The 20382-nt window shown below is 53.5% G+C and overlaps 1 long non-coding RNA gene across 1 annotated transcript; it reads right to left on the bottom strand.

Moving 5' to 3' along the window:
- Positions 1–11601: 11601 nt before the first annotated feature.
- On the bottom strand, positions 11602–17447 carry LOC131424727 (uncharacterized). The gene is made up of 3 exons (XR_009228192.1): positions 13485–17447; positions 13166–13314; positions 11602–13045 (listed from the first exon to the last, which is right to left on the bottom strand). It is a non-coding gene; the product is annotated as an uncharacterized LOC131424727 (long non-coding RNA).
- Positions 17448–20382: the final 2935 nt, after the last annotated feature.

The following is a 20382-nucleotide window of genomic DNA, read 5'->3' as shown; positions in this document are numbered from 1 at the left end:
CAGGTGAGACGAAGCTCCATCTGGTTAGCACTTAGAGACAGTGCAGCCCTGGTCAGCTTGTTCCTTAACTCCAACACCCTCTTCTACTTTAATTTATACAACAGTCCTGCCGAGCCTACTCAGATATCTCAGAAAAATGCCACATTACAATACCATAGGAGATACAAACTTCACTGAAAGTACCCTGAAATCCTGTTTGTTTTTCCTAGTAAGCTCTCAGATTCAGTCCGCAGAGGAGGAGGAGTCAGTAGGTAAACAATGCTTCATCTAACTACTTCTTTGAATGTTGATCTAAAACTACCCAGTGATTATATTGGGGAAATTTTTAGAAGAATTCTGAAGTTACTTCCCTTGGCAGTGAGTTTTCAAAGTGAAAGACCCCTGGGCCTCGACCCACTTCAGGGTAGAAGCATGCAAGGTTTCCTCGAAGGTCACCCACCCCAGCACCGCCGTCAAGGGAGGCAGCTAAGGACTCTCCCCTGGCAGCACCCATGCATGGCCAGGAGGACACAGGAAAAAGGGAAGACATCCTCTGCTTTGCGGGAAGTTCCCCTCAGTGTCCCCTGGTCCGGGCAGCACTAGGTCTCTGAGCTGAGCCATGTCCCCACCCCACCCCACACCTCTGCAGAACACCTGCTTGTTCTCAGGACTTGCCTCCTCTCTTTCCAACCATGACTACATTGCCTAGAACTTGATCCTTCCCTCCTTCTCTCTAAAACCAAACTCGCCCTCCATGTCCTTCCTGCCAAGTCACACTCTGCCCTTGACATCTTAACCACCCCCTCTTCCCCAGCCCAAAGGACAGCACAACAACGTGTCACTTGATGGGGTAAAGGGGGAGTGCTCCTCGTCCCTCCCCCTCTGCTTTTCAGAATCAACCACACAGGAACTTCTTGAAGAGGCCCTGAAAGGTACACTGCAGTGTCCTTGGAACTGTGCTGTCACCGCTGAGAACCTGTCCCCAGGAGGCTGAGACGGAAAGCCTTAAGAGGCAGAGCCCGGAGACTTCCCAGGCACCAGTGTGACCACAGCTGAGGGCTGAAAGAGCCACCAGGGAAACCACCAGGCCAGAGCTCCCCACTGCCTTTCCAGCTCCCTCTGAGTGACACCAACGACAAGGTCATGCCCACAGAAGTCACCCCGTGGCCGGCGGAGGCCGGCCTGGTGCCCTGGATCTGCTCCACTCGCCCAGACCTGCTTAAACCACCGTCTCCAAACAGTTCTGTTCTCAGGCTGCTCTGGGCACAGCTGTGACCAGCTGCGCGCAGCCTCCAGCCCACTGTGGCCCCGACACCAGATGACTCTTGTCCCTGGAAATCACCGGAAGCAACGAGGACTGTGCTGTGCGCTGAGATGGCCAGGGCCCAGGACGAGCGCGTGACCACCAAGGAGCAGCAGGGATCCCGGTCCTGCCCGCAGGGACGCCAGGACCCTGGGAGGGAGCTGCTGCGGGATCCAGGCACCGGTGCGGCCCCAGTCCTCCCTGGCGAGGGGAGCCCAGGGGAGGACAACCCCGCATCCTCTGTCCTCTCCGTCGGAGGCTGGGAAACAACTTGGGGCAGTCTGGTGTCATGCTGCCCCGGGTCTGAATGTGGACACCGAGGTAACCTCAGCTGGAAGGACAAGGCACAGAGGACCCTGCGGTGTGACACGTGACGCTTTTTAATAAGGGAAAGTGACCGACGTGTGACCACTCAACACTAGCTGTCCACGTGTTGCCATGTATGAGGACTGACGTCAGAACTCAGGTCGGGTCCGGGGAGACCCTTCCTGGCCCAGCCAGCAGCCGCCCGGGGAGGCACTGGTGTGTCCCTCACCTCCCGGCAGAGGGCCCGGGCGCCCTGCTCCGGCTGTTCCCGCCCCTCTGCCCCGGCTCCGAGCGCGTGGGTCCGTTTCCAGTGTGCGAAGGCAGAGGCCACGGAACGAGCTGAGGACGGGCCGGGCCGCTCTCCAGGGTCCTAGTACTGGGCCTGCGAGTCGGCTGGGGCCAGCTGTCCCCGGGCCTGCGCAGGCGGCGGCCTCGGAGTCCACGCGTGGCCTTGGGAGGGGTCCGCGTGGCGCTGGAGGACGTGCCCCGCGGACGCCTTCGTCCACCCACCCAGGCCGACTGCGGGTGTCCTCCTCGAGGCGCTGAGCGACCCTCGCCCCCGGTGCTCCAGTCGCTGATCCTCTGAAGAGAGGCCTCGCGGATGCGGTGTATGAAGACACGGGCTCAAGGCCAGGGTCCAGTTCAGGGCCAGCAACGAGTTCTCCTCGTGGTGCTGCAGGGGCGGGGCACCTGGCCTCCAGAGGGCGAAAGGCCTGCAGGGGGCGTCCCCACTGGCTAAAGGCCCCTCCTGACACCCAGGAAGGGGCCCTCGGGAGGCCCCGGAGGGCAGCCGGGTCCCTGCTGTTCCCAGTCTGAGACGCTGGGCCAGGCGGGGCCGGCACAGGTTCCGCCCGGAGATTCTACGTCCTGAGGGGACCTGGTAGTGTGAGCCAGTGTGGCGCCCCTGTGGGGTTCAGGGGCCCAGAGCACCCTCCTGGCACCCTCCTGGCACCCTCCTCCTAAGGCCCTCCCTCCTCGCCCACCAGAGTCTTGGGCTTGTCCGAAGTGAGTTGGAAAGAACAGCTTTCACTGAAGACACGCCAGACTGGATTCAGAATTAGTCTTAGGAGAGGGGAGAGAGGAGGGGAGAGCCCTCTGTGGCCCCTTCATCTGTGGTGATGGAATCCCCGAATGTTAGCTGGGCATTTGGCCTTCTGTAATGCTCCTGTTTCCTAGCTTCCTTACAGCTACCTGTAGCAATTTGTCAAATTTCTGGATGTAAGCTGAAGTAGTATGAGCAACCTATGACAAATGTCCTTAAAAGAGCAGCTCATCCCCTTCCTTCCTGCTTCCTGGAAACTGATGTTGTTAGAGTCTGTAAACAAGTCAAAATAACACCTGGCATTTTGCCAGGGGAATGATAGAGTCTGTAAACAAGTCTGGATGGCGCCTGGCAAAATTCCAGAGGGAGTGGTTTGAGAAGTAACAAAAGCGAGCCATTAAGTGTGGAGATTCCTGATTGGTTGACTGATGTATCTAGTTTATGCTAATTAGATAAGCTGTGTGGAATGTATAAATACTGCTCCTGTCCTGCAATAAAGGGCTCCCACTCCTGCTGTATCAACCTACACAAGTTATTCGTCACCCCCGGTTATTTTGCTGGTAGATGTGATAGCTAGAGCTAAAGCGGCCTGATTGGACTGTGAGGTGATCTTAAGAATAGAGGCTGTGCAGTGAAGCACAGAGCCAGGAGGTGCCCTGGTCCCCAGGGGCGGTTGGGACCACAGAGATGCCAGCACAGTTTCTTTCCCGTAGATACACAATGAGACGGAGATGAGCAGTCTGCTCTGAGTTTTAGTGTTACTCCACGGCTCTTCTCCTGTCATCCAACGTGTTCCTTTGCAGACCTTTGCTTGAAATGCTTCCATTGCACTTGATCTTTGTTTATTTGCTCAAGTGTCTCCGTAGCTTTCTATCTCGAAAAATCTGCATCTGTCATTGACATAAAAGCTTCCTGAATATTTATTTTCCAGGCAGAAGAACACTAAGAGCTTCTTCCTCTCCCTGGTTTGCCATTTATTCTGCTCCCGCGTTCTGTTTGGGCCTCCACCCAGTCTCTACCACGGGGGCTTCAGCCAGCTACGGGTTTGATTTTCAGCAACAGTTAGAGCACGTAGAAAGGGGGGGGAGGCTGAGGTCTCTGAGAAGACCCCTCAGTACAGCCCTGCAGGAGACCAAGGCCTTCGCCGACAAAGAGCTCAGCCCCTGAAGCTTCTAGGGTCCGGCTCCCAACCCGGAGCTGACCACGAGCCTGGGGATCCTCCTGCTCAGGGCTGTGGGGACGAGGGGCCCTGGGGAAGGTCCCCTGGGCAGGTGGACCTGTGCCAGGCTGGCCTGGAGCTCCTGCGGTGAGCAAGAGCGCGCGCACCTCCTCTTCCCCTGCCGCTCCCGGGGCAAAGGCGCCTGGCCTTTCCGTGTCCCTCCCGGAGAGCAGGAGACCAAGGAAGGCGGGCAGCGGGCATGGGAGAGCCGAGGGCCCCAGGACCCCGGCTGCCCATGGGAGGGCCTCCAGGGGACACCGGAGGAGCTTCTTCCCCCCATGGTGGCCCGCCCCGTTGGGCAGAGTAGGATGGCTCTTGACGCTGTCATTCACTGCGGGGACCTTCTGCACTCGCTGCTATGCTGTTGTTAATGACAGAGCGTCCAACAGGGGTTGTGGGTGAGGAAGCTTTGCCAGGAGGTGAAGAGAAGGAGCCCACCCCTCTAAATCGCTTTTATTTGCTAAAAACAAAAGAAAAGAAAAGAAAAAAACAAAAACACTGAGCCCATTTTAACAGACCTCTCTATTTTTTATTTAGACACAGGGTCTCACTAAGTGGCTGGCCTCAAACTTGGGCTCCTCCTGTCTCGGCCTCCCGAGCTGCTGGGATTACAGGCCTGTGCCCCGACCTCTGCTTCCTTTAAGTGGGGATAATATTAAGTGCCCCACTGGAGTTTTGAAAGATTTGATCAAACACCAGCACACTGTCAGGCACATGAGCGCTCAGCCCTGGAACCCGTTCTGAGGCCGCGGGTCTCCCTGCAGGACTTCAGGGGACTAGAGCTGCTCAAGCCCCCACCCCGTGTAAAGGCGCCTGCACAAGCCTGCTTTCCAGGTCCCCACTCCCTTATGAGAATCAAGAGCTTGGACCCGGTCCCTTCCAACTGCCTTTGTCCAACTCTAGCATCTGATTAGTCTGTTATTATGACTCATTAAAATAATTGAAAAAAATATTAAACACATATTTCTTTTCTCTTAATCAGAATTTAGGGGAAATAGCATATTTGTGTTGGCTTTTCCTCACTTGTGACTCATCTGTTGGATGAATTTGGGCAGGCCTAAATATATTAAACTTCATATTCACATTTATCAAATCATTGAGAATCCTATGATTCACATAACCAAGGGGAGTGTTGGGAAAACCATGTAACAAATGCAGAAGGAATTCGTGCAGAAGAACTGCTCATTGCCTCCATTGTATGACCCCATGTTCCCTGCAATCATTTTAAAATTTTAATATATGATTCTCCTTCATAATTTTTTTTTGTCCTGGGGATTGAACCCAGCAGTGCTTTACCACTGAATTACATCCCAGCCTTCTTTATTTTCTATTTGAGACAATGTCTCACTAAATTGCGAATGCTGGCCTCAAACCTGCCATCCTCCTGTCTCAGCCTCCCCAGTCTCTGGGATTACAGACATGCTTCACAGTGCCAGACTGGAAAGCATATTTTTATCTAAAATGCCTCATTATCTTTGTCCAGCATCATTTGTATTAAATAGGTATATACACAGGATTCAGAAAGCATCTTTCTCTGAGGCAAAGTGTAGAATATGCTAAAGACTTTTCCATTCAGGGTCTGAGAGTCCCAGAAGCGTGGGTGTGAACAGGTCAAGTGATGCTGACTCTGGCACAGGGTCCAGGCGACCCCATCTTGTGTCAGGAGGCGTCCACACTGCATGCACCTCCTGCGGCGTCCAAATATCTCGTCCTTTGAAATACTTGTTTTGCCACTTGCCACTCGTAGAACCAACTGAGGCAGCTCAGGCTGCTGCTCGAAAAATCTGGCGCAGACCCGACCCCTGAGGTGGCTGCTATCCCCGCAGCACAGGGAGCCACCTGCTCAAAGTGGGAAAGAAAAAACACCAGTTAGAGACTCTTGAACAAATCAGAGAACCGTCGGAGCCGCACTGACTTGGCCTGGGCACTGTTTGGTTCACTCAGCCAAAGGACATCGTAGGGACTAACAGACACACGCCCCGCACGGGGCGTCGGGGAGCTCGCCTCGCCATCAGAAATGGGCTGCGCTTTAAGCAAATCTTCCCCAAACCAGAAACAAATACCTAATTATACAGCACTTTATGTCTTGGTTCACTGCCCTGGTTGTAAAGGTCAGGAATGAACCCGCCACGGAGAGAAAATCCTGATTACATATGTTTCGTTTTCTAGTGAGAAATTAATTCAGCTGTATCTAACCTAAGTGCACATCTACTATATGCTACAAAATAACACTTGTCAGAGTCCTATAAACCAATGGGATCTGTCTTGCTGTGTCCCCAGCACTGAGCCAGTCCCACTGAATATATAAATGACACAGCCCAATTATCTTGATCACTGCCTAATTAATTGGGCACTTGTTCACATTTGGAAACCCCAGGCCAGAAAACTCAATAAGAATGCTAAAGTTTATATCCTTGGCTCCCCAGCACGGTCAGGCCACCACGTGAATCAATGAACAAGGGAATGATGACGTTAAGTAGGTAGTCCCTGAAACAGGGGATCTAGAGATAAGTCAGTTACACCATGCAGCAGCCACGGTACTTCTGCTCTGGCCATAACTGCATGATCACTGCTTTAGGTCCTGAGGTGAGTCGTTTAAGCAAATAATCCATCAAAAAAGGAAGAGGGACGAAAACATTTAGGAAGACAAACTCATAATTCACCATGGAAATAGCTTCTTATCTTGTTTATGACTGACTAAGTAACAATTTGCACTAGGTAAAAGAAAAACCAACATCCTTTTAACAACATCCCGCAATTTGAAGCTTGGTGACCACCATAAAACAAAGTGTAGATTAAGTAAAAGTTTCTCTCTTTTTTCCATTTTTGTGAGTTTCATGATATTGATGCCAATACATTTCCACAAACATTTATAGATACCATAATTAAAATACCAATGAAAGTTTAAAATGTGATGTGTCGCTGTAGAGGCATTTTGTAAAATCTCTGCTTTTGAAGATGAAGGAAATGTCTTACGCAAGGATGGGTTTGAAGAGGATAAAGAGCGTCTGAATGAAGCTGGAATCCTTCACTTTATTCTTTTCCTATCAAAAAATGTCATTGGAGGTAGGACTGGGCAGGGGCTCCCCAGGCAGCACAATGACCCACAGTGAACCGGTCACCCACCGGAGAGGAAAAGAAGCCGGTGTCAGGCCTCCCTCCGGACTTTGCAAGGACACACTGTGCTGAGATTTCCACTTGGGCTCCTGCTTTGGTCCAGATCGCCTCACATTCCGGATCCTGGCCTCAGCCGGCGCCAGGTGGATTGCTCCAGCTCTCAGGCCTGTCTCGCAGCCCCCAGGAAGCTCTGAGCCCCCATGTGAGGTGCAGAAAGGCTCTGGGGCTCACAGACAGCCCCTGTGTGCCCTTGGTCACTGGAGCTAGCGACAGCCCACGGCCAGCTGCAGGACGGTGCAGGCCAGGGGCCAGCTCACTCCCAGACAGGATTCATGAGGATCACCCAAGTTCACTCTTCAAGGTCTTGGTGCACAGCTGCTAAGCTGCGTTTCCCAGGCTCGGAGGGGAGAACTCCGGCAGGGTTGTTAACCACTGAACACTCAGCACGGCATCGGGAAGTCTGGACTCCTAAATTAAATTCCTTGTGACAACTGGAGTCCTCTTCCACGTTCTCCCTCAGGAGATGTGCGGGGTGGCCCCTGAGAGTGCACCCCTAGCGCCTGAAGACACTGGGCCTACTTATATCTTCACGATCATAGGGCCTCCTTCATGATCACAGGGCCACCTCAGGGCTCTCCTGAGAAGGTTCCCAAGTCCTCTTTGTGAACCTCCGAGCTCCAAACTCTCCCGCAAGGCTGAGGACGAGCGTCCCCACCTCCCTTCAGCAAGGCCGTGTGATGCGGTCAGCTGTGAGCCCTCCGTGGGTGCTCTGCCCCCACCCACGGGGCTCACAGTCCCTGCGACTTCACAGGGAGTGCTCAGGGCAAAGCCATGTCCACCCAGGTGGCCTCTCCCCTCTCCTCCCTGACCGGGCATCATCTGGCTTTTGCAGAGTTACAACGGCAAGGTCTGAGCTGCCAGATCTCTGAAGACTTCGGCGTCAGACTGTTGGCAGTTTGACTCCCTTGCTTTCTTCTGTCTTGGAAGTGTCACTTTCTTCTGGACTCTCGGCGGGCACCTTCTCAGTTCCCCTCGAGGACCCTCCCACCTGCCTTTGAAGCCCTGAAGATCCCTGCGGTTCTGCTCCGGGGCCCCCCGCCTCTTCTCCCCTCTGCTCCCCCAGCCCGGGCCTCCACTTGCCCCATCCCTCAGCGGCACCGCCCACCCACAGCACTAGCGCAGGGTCTCCCCCACCTCCCCCCAGCTCTCAGCTCCCCTCCTGCCAGGCCTGGCAGCGCAGGCACCCACGTGGGCTCCAGCACCTCAGACTGCACCTGTCACACCTGTCTGTCCCAGGAGCCGCAGGGTGCCCTGCCTCCTCCAGGTAGTGACAGCTCTGCGCTTCCTCGGCCTCTTGTCAGAGCCCCGTCCCTTGGGCCTCTCATGCTGTGCCCCTCCTGCCCAGCTGTTTCCACCTCCCTGATCCAGAGCACGGGTGTCCCATGTGTAGAAAGCAGCGAAGCCCCTGCCTAGGTCCGCGGCAGGACAGAGACCACACAAATCTCCACAGAATGGGTTAGAGTTCAGGATTATTATAAACCCAGTGAAGTCGAAGTGCAGGGTGCCACAGAACATGCATGAGGACCTGCGTTGGGTTTTGACCGAGTCACCTTGGTCTAGGTGGAGGGACGATGGAGTAGAGCTGACGCTGTGCCGTGCCGCCCTCCCCTCTCCCGGGCTCCCGCACCTCCCCATCGCGCCTCTGGCTAAGCAGTAGCAGGAACCGTTGATCTCTCAGAGTCACAGTCCATTCCCCTGAAAAGCAAATCCAACCCTGTCACGTCCACATCCTTCAACAGCTTCCCGTCATCACAGGGTGGGCACTTCTGTCCACTTGGTTCCACAGGCAGGGCCTCCCTAAGAGGATGCCCTGTCTGTTTACAGAGGCTGCGGAGGCTGCACCTGGCCAGCACCATTGGCCTCCCTCATCACACTGACTTTCCCTCCATCTCTAATACTCACCCCAGGATCACCTCCTTCTCCTCCCACCCAGTGCAGGCCATCAGTCATCCAGCTCCAGCAAGCCCCAGGGAGGGTCCTTCCTCTGTCACCAAGCACTGGCCCTCAGGTAGGCGTGATGTCACCAGTGGCTCGTCCCAAGCCTGAGCTGAGCTTCCTACACGTGTGCCTTGGGTGCTGCCGGGCCGTCTGATGGGAAGATCAAGCAAGAGGCAGATGGACTCGGTCCTTGGTTTAACTTCTTTCCTTGGGAAAGACCTTTTCTCTGGGTGGAGGGAATTTCACAGAAACCGTCCCACATTCTGCACCACAGTTTCTGAAGAAGAGCTTACAAAGGAGACCTTTGCTCAAATCACCAGGACGAGGAGACCTGGGGAACCTGTCAGTCAGCAGCCCCACTGCTGGTATTTTTGTCCTCTTTTGGAGATGACCTCAGTCCTTTCTCTCCACAACAGGAAGGGGAAGACTGAAGATTCAGGTAGGAGAGCCTCTGGACCCACACAGCCTTGGATTAAAACCCAGTGGCTCCACCTGAAGCTTGCGGGACCCTAAGCCTCCAGCTCACGTTTATCCAGGCAACAGGCCCTTCTTAGGGTAACTGGGAAGTTAAATGAGATAATGCTCCTGAATCAGACCGCCACACTCAGTAATCAGACCGCCACACTCAGCGCAACTCAGTAATGACAGCTACCATCCCCGTGGTTTCTCTCAAAGAATTTATCTACCTAGGCCCCTCGCTCTTCAGCAGTTCTCTCACCTCCTCAGAGAGCTTCCAACTCCAGCCTGGGACTCCCCACCTTCACAGAGCCCCATGGCAGGTCTTAGCTGTGTCCGTGCAGCGCTCCCTAGTGGCAGCGCAGGGACCATCAGACCTCACCAGCACCCCCGGGTCAGGCTGGGGTGGGAGCCTGGCCCAGGGTCAGTGAGTGCCCTCCACACCCAGGGCTGGGTGGGTGGTACCCAGGGCGGGCTCAGCCCTCAGATGTGAGTGAGGCCCACACTCCACAAGGTGCCATGGGGCAAGTCACAGTGCACTTCCAACAGGAGGCGCTCACGCTCCAGAAACCCCGAGATGGCACGTCATCCCACTTGGTGTCCAACCACAGCCACTGGCTACATAGATGTCAGTTTTCTCTAGAGAGTCCTGAGCATGTGCATGGTCCTACACTACAGATAGTAGATGGCGAATGAACAGCATTAATAGCTGAGGTCACTCCTGCTCTCGAGCCTGTCTGTCCAAAGACAGTAAAACCACCGAATCCATGACACTGCAGAAGAGCCACCACAGACCCGTGGCCCCCCAGAGCTGCAGCGCTGATTTTCAACGGCTCATCTCCTGTCCAGGACGAGAAGAAGTGGGCCCTGATGTGCGAGCTGTGGGGCAGGAGCGTTCCGAGCGTCGCCTGTGTATGGCTGGCCTGCCTCTCGGGACATCGCGAGGCACCTGTGTCCAACATGTCTTAGGGGAGACACTAAGGCATGAGAGTTGGTGAGTCACCAATGGAGGGACATCTGCAAAACAGCGGGGAAAACCGGACCTATAACCCGGGAGAGCTCACCACAGAAGGAAAGGAAGGAAGAGACACGGGACACGCCCCCGTGAGGGCGGACCCCCGTGCCACTGGAGGACAGCAGGATAGGGAGAGGACTCGGCCTGAGGAAGGAAACCAAAGCAGAAGAAAGAGGCCAACCAGCCGTTCCTGAGGACGCGCCCTGGGCAGTGGAGTCCAAGGACCTCTGAGAACTCGTGCTCTGCCTCACGCTTCAGGACCAAGTCCTGCTCCCCGCCCTGAACGACACCCGCCTTCCACCAGCAAGCCTAAGGCACGGGTGGCTCTCCCCAAGGCCCCCCGCCACTCACAGAAGCAACAACAGGGACAGTCAGGCCTCAGGAGTTATTAAGATGGCGCGTCTGGTGAAAACAGGTTGAAACAGGCTGAGGCTGTAACCTCAAAATGTCAGTGACCCTGAGCCCTCGAGTAGAGCTTCCTGCACACCAGGCACCGGGGCTCTGCGCTCTGCTTCTGGGTCTTTGTTGCCAGATGACTCATTGCTACTTTGTCCTCGCTTGGACCCAGAGGCCCACTGTGCGGTCATCTCTCCTGACCTAGCCGCATCTCCAGCGGCAGAACTTTCCTGGGCTTTTCCAGCTAAGGGAGTGGAGCCCCCCTGGTGCTCCGGGAAGTCTAGTCCTCACTAATCCTGTTCTCTGAGGTGGGGATCCCAAACCACCTCGAATACTCCAGCAAGGCCCCTGGTCATCTAGGGCCACAGGCCCTTGTCCACATACTCCTGCCACTGGCCATCTCTCTCCAGCGGGACATTCTCCTGACCCTTCTAACAGAAATCCAAGCTCCTGCAGTACAAACGCAGGCTTCGGTAGGTACCAGATGCACAGATCAAATTCAGGAGGAATAGGTCGTGGACATGGAGCTGTCAACGTGGGGCTCAGAGTCACGTTTCATCCCATGTGGTGTCCACCTGGGCGCCCTGTCAGTGGGTTTGATGGAAACTCAGCAGGTTCCGCTTCCAGAGTTGGCTTCCTGCCTGGGGGGATTTTTTTTTTTAGCTTGTTTCAGCAATGTGACTGCCCCAGAATTCAAAACCATCTTAGAACATAAATATTCCTCCTTTAGAATTTGTCTATGAAGAAAAATCATTTTAATATTACCACTAGAAAAAAAAAAACTTTAGTTGGCCTCTTTTATCATTTGCAATATAATAAAAATTATAGCAGGACTGCAGGGGTCCCATATTTTACTCTTAAAACCATGCTTACAAATGAAAATAGTTCCTGTGAAACAGTTACCAAACTTCTATTAGCAGCTTAAAAAAAAAGAAAGAAAGCCATAGATAGAACAACAAAGTACAGACGCTGAAGAAAGCGAGAAGGACCCGGATTGATTAGGTCCAACCAGCTTCTCCTTGGACAGAGGAGTCAAGTTCCTGAACTGACCCAACATGCTGCCTCTGTCATGCAGGTTTGGGAACAACCTACTCAGCTATTTGTGAAGAGAACATAGACGAGAAAGGTTTGGAACAGCCTCGTAGATTTAGTGCTTCTCAGAGATGAATTCTGATCTTTCACAGAATGCAGGTTCTCTGAAGGCTGACGGCCGGACAGTCCTCCTGGAGGCACCCGGCTGGGGTGGGCCCCCAAAGGCAGTGGATCATGTGATAGGAATACCCAAGTCTCCCGCCTTCTCAGTGCCCAGCTGGCGAGGAGTAAAGACACACCAGGAGACGTGCTCCACTCTCATCGACGTCGCTTCCAGAAACTCAGATCTGAATCTTCTGCTGTTAGGACAGGAAAAAAGAGCAGAAACAAGACGGCCACCTGAACTCATCAAAGGGGCCTGGTAAAACCAGTTCTGGGGTCCCTCCACTACCACCATCCCAGACCCACCCTCTGCTCTCCATGCACCACGCCAGCCTTAAGCAGGCTCCAGCCTTAACCAGGCCCCAGCCTGGTGTGGACCCTCTGCCTCTGTCTCCTGCTCCTGCCTCCTCACCTGCTGCATGCGCCTCTTCTCCTTAGGCACCTCAGAGCTGGGTTGGCAGCAAGTGCACGGAGCCAGGAAGCAGTAGCCTGGCACACCCGGTGGGGCAGGGGTGAGGGCCGACCCCCAGGATGCAGACAGTGCCTGAGGTGGTCACGGGTGCTTGTGAATGGAACCAAGAGGTCGGGGAGTAAGGAGATGAGGTGGGCCTGAGAGACGGCGGGCCTTTGCCCACCTGGGCCCGGCTGCATTTTTCTAAAACACTTTCTTCCTCTCTCTCCCTCCTCTCATCTGATTAAATCAAGCCTCGTCACATGTGTCAATGCTTTTGAAAAACTGTCTTGGATGCACTAAATCACCGAGTGTGCTCTTGCCCTCTGCTTCTCTTTGCTTCAGTGCCATTTGCCCTCTGCCATGATGCCAATATAGGGTCCCTGCAGGGTGTCCTTGTTGCCTGTCATGATGCCCAGCAGACACAACTCCTGCAGCTGGTTGTGGAGTGCTCACCAAGGGGACTTCCCAAGACAAACCTACTGTGAATCCTTGGACTTGACAGCAGCACAGAATCCTACTGAATCCAGAACCTGCCCACACTTGTCTCTGGCTGGGCTTGCAGGTGACTTCCTGTGATGGAGGACAGTGCTACTTAGTGGCTAAGAGAGTTGGAAATCTACCAGAGTATGGTAAAGTGACAAGGGAAGCCCAGTGATGTTACCAAGGGGAGGTTGAACAGCTTGTACTTGCCTGGGTGTCATCAATGTGCCATCTACTACAGAAAAGGGCAGACACGCCCTTGGTCTCAGCCTGCAGAACCGAAAGGGGCCGAGCAGAGACTCAGAACAGCAGCAGACCTGCCTGGGACGTGGGGCCAGACGCCATTTAGCATTCCCTGGGAGGGACAGACACCAAGTGAGACCTGCGGAACGGACACGCGTCTGGCCAGTGTGATTTGCAACTGGAGACGAAACCGTCTCTGTGCAGACTGGGGAGCTCTGCTTTAGGCAGGAGTGACCCATAAGCCATCTTCCCCCGGTCCCCTTGTTAGTAACCAACGCTCACCATCGTTCATTCTGTCTCGGTTACGTCTTCTCTGTCCAAGCCATGGCTTTGCTGATGTTCCTCAGTCCAGGCTCCCTGTGCAGATGGAGTAACCTACAGACCTTAGCAAAAGGGAAGTTGTTTGTAAGAAACATGTGTCACAGAACCTGTGGGTAATTTGAGGCTCCTGACTCTGGCCTCTCCCTGGCCACCTCTGTCCCTGTGCTCTCCCGTTCTACCAAAGGCTTCCTCTGGCTTTCTGGTGCACGGAGCTGAAACCCTGGCCTCTGCAGCCCTGAGCTCTCCTCGTATTTTAGAGCCTCAGCCATCAGAGAGGTGCTGGCCTTGTTGGTCTCCCAAGCCAGGAAGAACGTGGGTGCGTCTTGTCATTGTCTAGTGCAGAGGTCATCCTGTGGTCAGTAGCCATCGTAATGACCACAGTGACCATGCCCACACTGGCAGCCTGCAGTCCTTCAGGATCTGGAGGGCCAGAGTGAACTGCTGGCGCTGCAATCACGAGCATCAAGACAGGTTCTCCCCTCCTCCCCCTCCAGCCCGAGGGGAGACGAAGACCCTTCCCATGCTAAAGCTGGACCCTTCCGATCTGAGAACTGGGCACGAGGGATTCTAGACCCGGCGGCTGTGGAGATCCACCCTTGCTGGGCATGAACAAAGCCGCCCGAGATCCGTGTGGCTTCCCCGGCAGGGCCCTGCTGACTGGCTCTGTTCTGATTCTCTCTCCTGGACGGTGTCCATTGATCTATCAGTGACCCACGGGACTTTCCCGTGAGTTTCTCTCCCTTGGCTAAGTCCACCCCAGTACTCCAGAGACGTTAGAATCGCTCAAAAAAAAAATCTATTTTCTTTTCAGAAAATCTTGGTAGCCCCCACTGGATTTAGTTGTCTCCGAGTCCTCCCACTGGGAGTGTCCTTAGATCTCTGAGGCGTCTTCCTTGTCTCTAGTCCACCTTTTTAAGCCTCAGTCCTGCAGCCCACCTGCCCGCCTGTGCTGGACTGCAGGCTCTGCCAGGCCCGCCCTGGGTGCACATGGCCTCTTCCCCACAACCCGTCAGGAAGTGCAGAGGGAGCGCCAGCACCTGCCCACAAGCCGGCAGGTGAGAGGGGAAGTCGGGATCAGAGGCTCCAGGTGGAAGGAGGCCAGCCTCCGGTGCCGTCCTGCCTCCTCTGCCTGCCCAAGACTCTCCGCTCCTCACTCTCCCACACCTCGAAGACAACTCTGCGCGAGGAAGGCAGGGAGAAGGCCTTTTCTCAGGAGACCTTTGGTGGTCTTAGCATGGCGACGGGACCCCGTGGCCTGAATCCCTCTCACCATTCCTTGGGTCATTTTAATGAAAATTCCAAAGCCTGGGCCAAGAGGATAGAGTTGCTCTTAACCCTTCAGCAGAGCTGTCATTTGATCCCAGGTCCTTGGGGTGTCACCGCAGGTCTGCAGGGCCCAGCTAAGCAGGAAGGAGGAAGTGGCCCATCTGAGGCCCGGTGCTGCCTCCAGCCCACCCTCCTCGTGGGACCCACGGCAGTGCCCCTGCCGAGCCGCCCTTCACCCTGCAGCAAGTCTGCGACTCCCTCCCATCTTGATGTTATTCCCTTACTGGGAAGATGGAGTCAGCAAGTGGAGATTGACTCCCTGCTGCTCTTCGCACCCAGAGGGGCCCCGTGCTGGGGCTCTTCACGCCCAGAGGGGTCCCTGCGGGGACTCCCTCAGGACTTCACCTCTCCGCCTCTGTGCCTGGTTCCCTCAGGAGCTGGAAAGCTCTGTTGTAAAAGGAAATGAAAACAGAAGAACCAACCCGGGCACAGTTAGAAACACCAGGTGCCACAGGAATCAAAACGTGCTCAGAGCAGCTCAGCAAGGCCAGCATGACCTCTGCGGAAGGGCCTGCTGCCAACCCTGCGAGCAAGCACACCTGGGCAGGCCGTCACCGGCTGCGATCCCTAATGCAGCGCTGCCCCACCTCGACAGGAGGAGCTCCTTACAATCTGCACAACCTGCTAATTTCAAAGTCGGGGTGGGCAGAGGGAAGGGCTGGAGTTAAAATGGCAATGATTGGAATTTACATACCAATTAAGGCCTGATACTACGTTCTGAAACTGTACCACCTGAACTGTCTCTTTCTCACAGTGCTTTGAAATTGTTTTGATTGTGTTTCTTTTCTTTCTAAGCTTCGGAGAGATGAGGAAGGAAAGGGTTGACCAGCTGCCTGGGAGATCTGGGGTCTCTCACTCCCCTGGAATCCAGCAGAGTTGTAAGGACTAGTCATCTGTCCTTCAGCTGTTCCAAACTCATGACCAGACTGTCCAGCAGTGTCCAGCTTCATGCCACACTGACCCCTGGGAGCCACTGATGGGCACCTGCCTCCAGCAAACCTGCCCCCTCCTCAGCCTGGGCAGCTTCTTGTCCATGAGAGTCAAAAGGTCCGTCTCCCCACCACTCCTGGACCCTGGGGGTGCTCAGGGCTCCGAGGTGTAAAACAGACTGCATTCTCTTCGGGCCCTGGAGCTGGATGTGTCTGGAGAATATCATTCTCACAGAAGAAATTTCCTTTCATTAAAATATGCAGGCTCAGAAAGATTGGAAGCTATAAAAGCTTGAAAATGGAAAAGGCAACTTAAGATGAAATTCGAAGCCTGACCATTATAAATAACTCCTCTAGTTAGGGCTAGGGTTAGGGTTAGGGTTACCAAAGTACTAAGAGGGTTGATCAGGGAGCCCCGAGTTCCAGCTAGGTATGAGCAGTAGGGTGACTATAAATAGCACAGCAGGGTTGCACAAGGGGGTGACTATAGATTGCACAGAGGGTCACTGTAGATAGAGATCATGTGTTTTCCATCTCATAATACGCAAGACAAGACAGACATTTGAGGAGCCAGATAAGGTTCCCGATTACACAAGGTAGTCGTCCATCAGAACATCACGCGGAACCCCCATTAACAAGCGCAGCTTTGTGTGTTTCTGCATCCGTTGATGAAACGTTTCATGTTTTAAGAACTTACCACACTGGAAAGGTGCCATAATAGCCAAGATGTGACAGAGGCTGGGAGGGAGGAGGGAGCCTTGATATGACAGGCCTGAAAAAGTGCTTGGAAAGGTAAAAATGACCTGATACCTTTTCTCATAGGAAGGGGCCGGGCTGACTCACACCCCCGCTTTCTCCTCCCTCTACCCCAGGATCAGCTCTCCTGGGTCCCCTTCAGCTACAGTGACAAGGGAAGAGGGAGGAAACAGGGCTGGGCCAGGCCCCACACCCCCGGGGAGCACCCAGGGACCCGCCTTCCTCAGCCTACCTGCCAGGAGTCCCTGCAAAGTGATGGTCAGAGGCACAGGAAAGCATAACAGGAGTTTGCTTCCAGCCAAAACAGATGACGTGTTTGAATTTCTTGATTTACTTAGATGTATCCTGGCTTCCGTGAGAAATGTTGTATCTTATTTTAATTCCTGCAGGAAAAAAAAATAAGTAAACCAATGTATTATTTAGAAGTCTGCCAAGAACACAAAGGACCCCATCTGAGAAGGCTGCTTGTCCCTGCTGGTCCATACCTGTGGCTGCCCACACCCAACAGCAAAGTCACCTCAATTATGCCACTGCTACAGCTCTCTGAATTGTTCAAAGAAGCCAAAATAACCCGATTGCTGGCACCACCAGAGCCTTCTTTAAGAATACCAATAAAAGGTGTTAACGTTCCTTTGTGGTTTCAAACCCACATGAACTCATCTGATCCTTAAATATCTCTGGGAGATGTGGTTTTACTTTCCCCACTTTACAGGAGAGAACTGAGGTTCGAGAAGGTGAACGGAATGAGGAAATACATCAGGGGCTAGCACCCGTGACTGTGGGCTCCGAGCCCAGCCAAACCCTAACCCTGTGCCTGTGGCCACTCCCAGCTGTTTGACCTTGGCTGCACCAGACGGTATCTCCAGGTCTCAGTTTCCCTTATTGCAAAAGCAGTGAGAAGGAGGAAGGGGTCCTGGGGTTGAAACAGCAGACACTTAAAGTTCCCATTTCTAAAGTCCCTAAATCCATCAGCCTTTGAGGATACCGTTATGGTTTGGATCTTAAGGGGCCCCCAGTGGCCTGTGTGCTGAAGACCTGGTGGCCAACCTCTGGTGCTGTTGGGAGGTAACGCAGCCTTTAGGAGGTGTGGCTTAGCGGGAGGAAGTTAGGTCCTTGGGGGCATGCCATTAAAGGGGATGTTAGGACCCTGGCTCCTCTGTCTCCTCTCTCTTCCTCTGTCTCTCCTTCTTGGGCACCGAGAGGTGAGCAGCCTTCTGGGACCATGCTCTGACATGATATGCTGCCCTGCCACCGGGTCAAAGCAACAACAGGGCCACGCAATCTAGGATTGAAAGCTCTGACATCATAAGCCAAAATAATCCCTTCCTCTTTTAAGTTGATTTCCCCCAGGCATTCGGTCATGGTGATAGAAAACTGATGAACAGATCATTGATTGTCCATGGCCTCTGCTCAGGTTCTGCAAGAGTAATCAGGAATCATTTCTTGCCTCTCTTCTTGTAAGGAAAAAGTCAACTGATGTGGCCATAAACTTTGGTGTTCCCAACATGTTGGCAAATGCTCATCCTATCAGAAAGATGTTGCCTTTAGTAAATTCTGTGCAGGTCCATGTGGCCTATGCTACATGGCCTACACCAGTTTTCTTGTAGCCGCTGAGATCTGGACTTTCACCTCCAGCCACCTGTATTCCACTCCTCTGATGCAGAGAAGAGGTAGCAGCGGTCCCTCTCTTCACTTCCTGTGCAGCCCCTGGAGACACTCAGCACCGGTGGCGTGGTGGCCTTCAAATTCATAGCGGTTATGATACTTCCTCTCGCCCAACCCATGGCCTCTCGGGTGGTGATTCCCTAGTGCCCCTCTGCCTCGGGTCTCGCTGCCCAGACCTCCCGGCACCACCACACACCGGGCAGGGAGAGTGCCTGACCTTGTCACCCAAGGAGACAACAGGAAGTTATCTAATGTAAGGTCTCACCTCCAGCAGGAAGCGCTCCCCTCCCTTGGGGTCCGAAGCAGCTATGATTAGTTGTGTTTTAAGACAGAATGTCTGTTTCTCTTGGTGACAATGATGTCAATTAGTGGAGCAGAAAGAGCGCTGGCCTGAAGCCGGGGTCTGCTTTGGCGCCTGGGCCTCTACTTGGTGTCTGAAGAAGGGGCTGGGAAAAGAAGGAACTCCTCACGGTTTATAAAAAGAGGTTCCTCAGTTGCCACCAAACATGGCACTACTGGGAGAGGGGGGAAGAATGCAGGTGGCCCCACAGGGGCTGAGGTACAGGGTGGGGGAAGCAGGAGCCGGCCCGCTCAGCCTCAGGCCACCAGGTCAGGAGCCAGGCCACCTAGAGCGGTGTTGTTGGTGGTCAAGTGGCCTAGCCTGTTTCCGCTCGTTTGACTCTCTACTCTCCTCCTGTGCCCAACCTGTGCCACAGGGTTTCATGTGACGAAACGAAGGCATAGGTGTGAATCCCTGTAATAAGTCATGTAGACACATTTGCCACACATGTGCTTGTCTTTAGAAGATCAAGAAACAGAAATTGGGTTCTGAGCATAGACATTCCAGGAAAAACAAAATAATAACAGAATTAAGATCCGAATCTGCACTTAAATTAGAAAAATAAACATTTTCCATACAATGAATTTATTTTGTCCTAGTTGAAAGGAATAAAAATATTTTTAATATTGAATACATGGTTGCACACACCGCACTTTGTGTTCTTGTTATTTGCTTTCCTTTTCCAACATAAATTCATATTTCACCAGAATTACATACTTCTATAGCTTATTTCTGCAAAGGACAAGACAAGAGAGTCTGGCCGGCAAGGGGCACTGAGCAGCCTGGTGGGCTGGACGAAGGGCTCTGGAACTGTCCATTCTTCCCCAGAGGGAAACCACTGCAACCAGCAGCACCTCTTCCTAGGTCCCCTCCAGATCTCAGGAGTCGGCCTCCCTGAGGAAGTTTGGAACCAGGCTCTAGACAGAGGGTGTGCGCAGGGCCTGGGGCGGGGCTGCTCCCGGCAGAATGCAGAGCCAAGGGGCTGCAGCCCCACTGCACTGGCTGCCTCCTGAGCCCTCAGCAAGGCTCCTGCAGCCGCTCTGCATTCCAGAAAACCCAGAACTCCAGCCCGATAAGATAACCAGGTAATTAATGACGCAATTTCCCCTTCCTGCTCACATGCCTGCATTTAGTTTTTAATATAAATTATCATTATCTTGAGCAATAAGTACACTCTCTTCCTGTAGCCTTTATGCACTGAGCCAGACAGAGCAGAGCAAATAGTTCACATTTGGGCTGGATTTTTGGGGAAGGTAGGGTTAGGGCACACACGTGCACACACAGAGACCACAGATAGCTCTTTTGCCTTTCCAGGGATTCTGGCCTTGGTTTGCTTTTCTTGTCATGGGTTTACAGAACTCGTTTCATTCTATCTTCTGGTTTTATAGTCTTCTTGTCTCAGCTTATATGAATGAACATTTGCCATAGTATCAAACTTTCATTCACCATGGTGAATTTTTAAATAATTTCAGCAGCACAGTTTTTTTAAGTAAAGGTATACGTGGACTCCAGTACACAGAAACTAGCTGAAAGCTTAGCTATGTTCTAAGGATGCGATACCCCTCCTTCCTTGTCTCCTAAGCAGCCCAGGGAGATGGCAGAGGTAGGTTGGACACATGTCCCCTAATGAACCTGCAGTAGGTGCTGCTGACTGTCTGATCAAAAAACATCCTTGTGCATTTCTTAACCTCACTAGGTAAACTACTCAGATGGCCAGAAGGGAGATCGATGGTCACAGGATTCCACACTGACCACATCCTTGAGCTGACGGTGAGGGTCAGGTGCTGACGCTCACTCCGCCAGACAGTTTCATTCTGGATCCTGAGTCTAAGTGTTTTCACGA

Source organism: Marmota monax, unplaced genomic scaffold (assembly GCF_021218885.2).
Source record: "Marmota monax isolate L192 unplaced genomic scaffold, Marmota_monax_Labrador192_F-V1.1 WCK01_AAM20220418_F8-fsc00361, whole genome shotgun sequence".
Taxonomy (NCBI): Eukaryota; Metazoa; Chordata; class Mammalia; order Rodentia; family Sciuridae; genus Marmota; species Marmota monax.
Note: the sequence above shows the minus strand (reverse complement) of the source record. Positions and strands in the feature narration are given on the sequence as shown.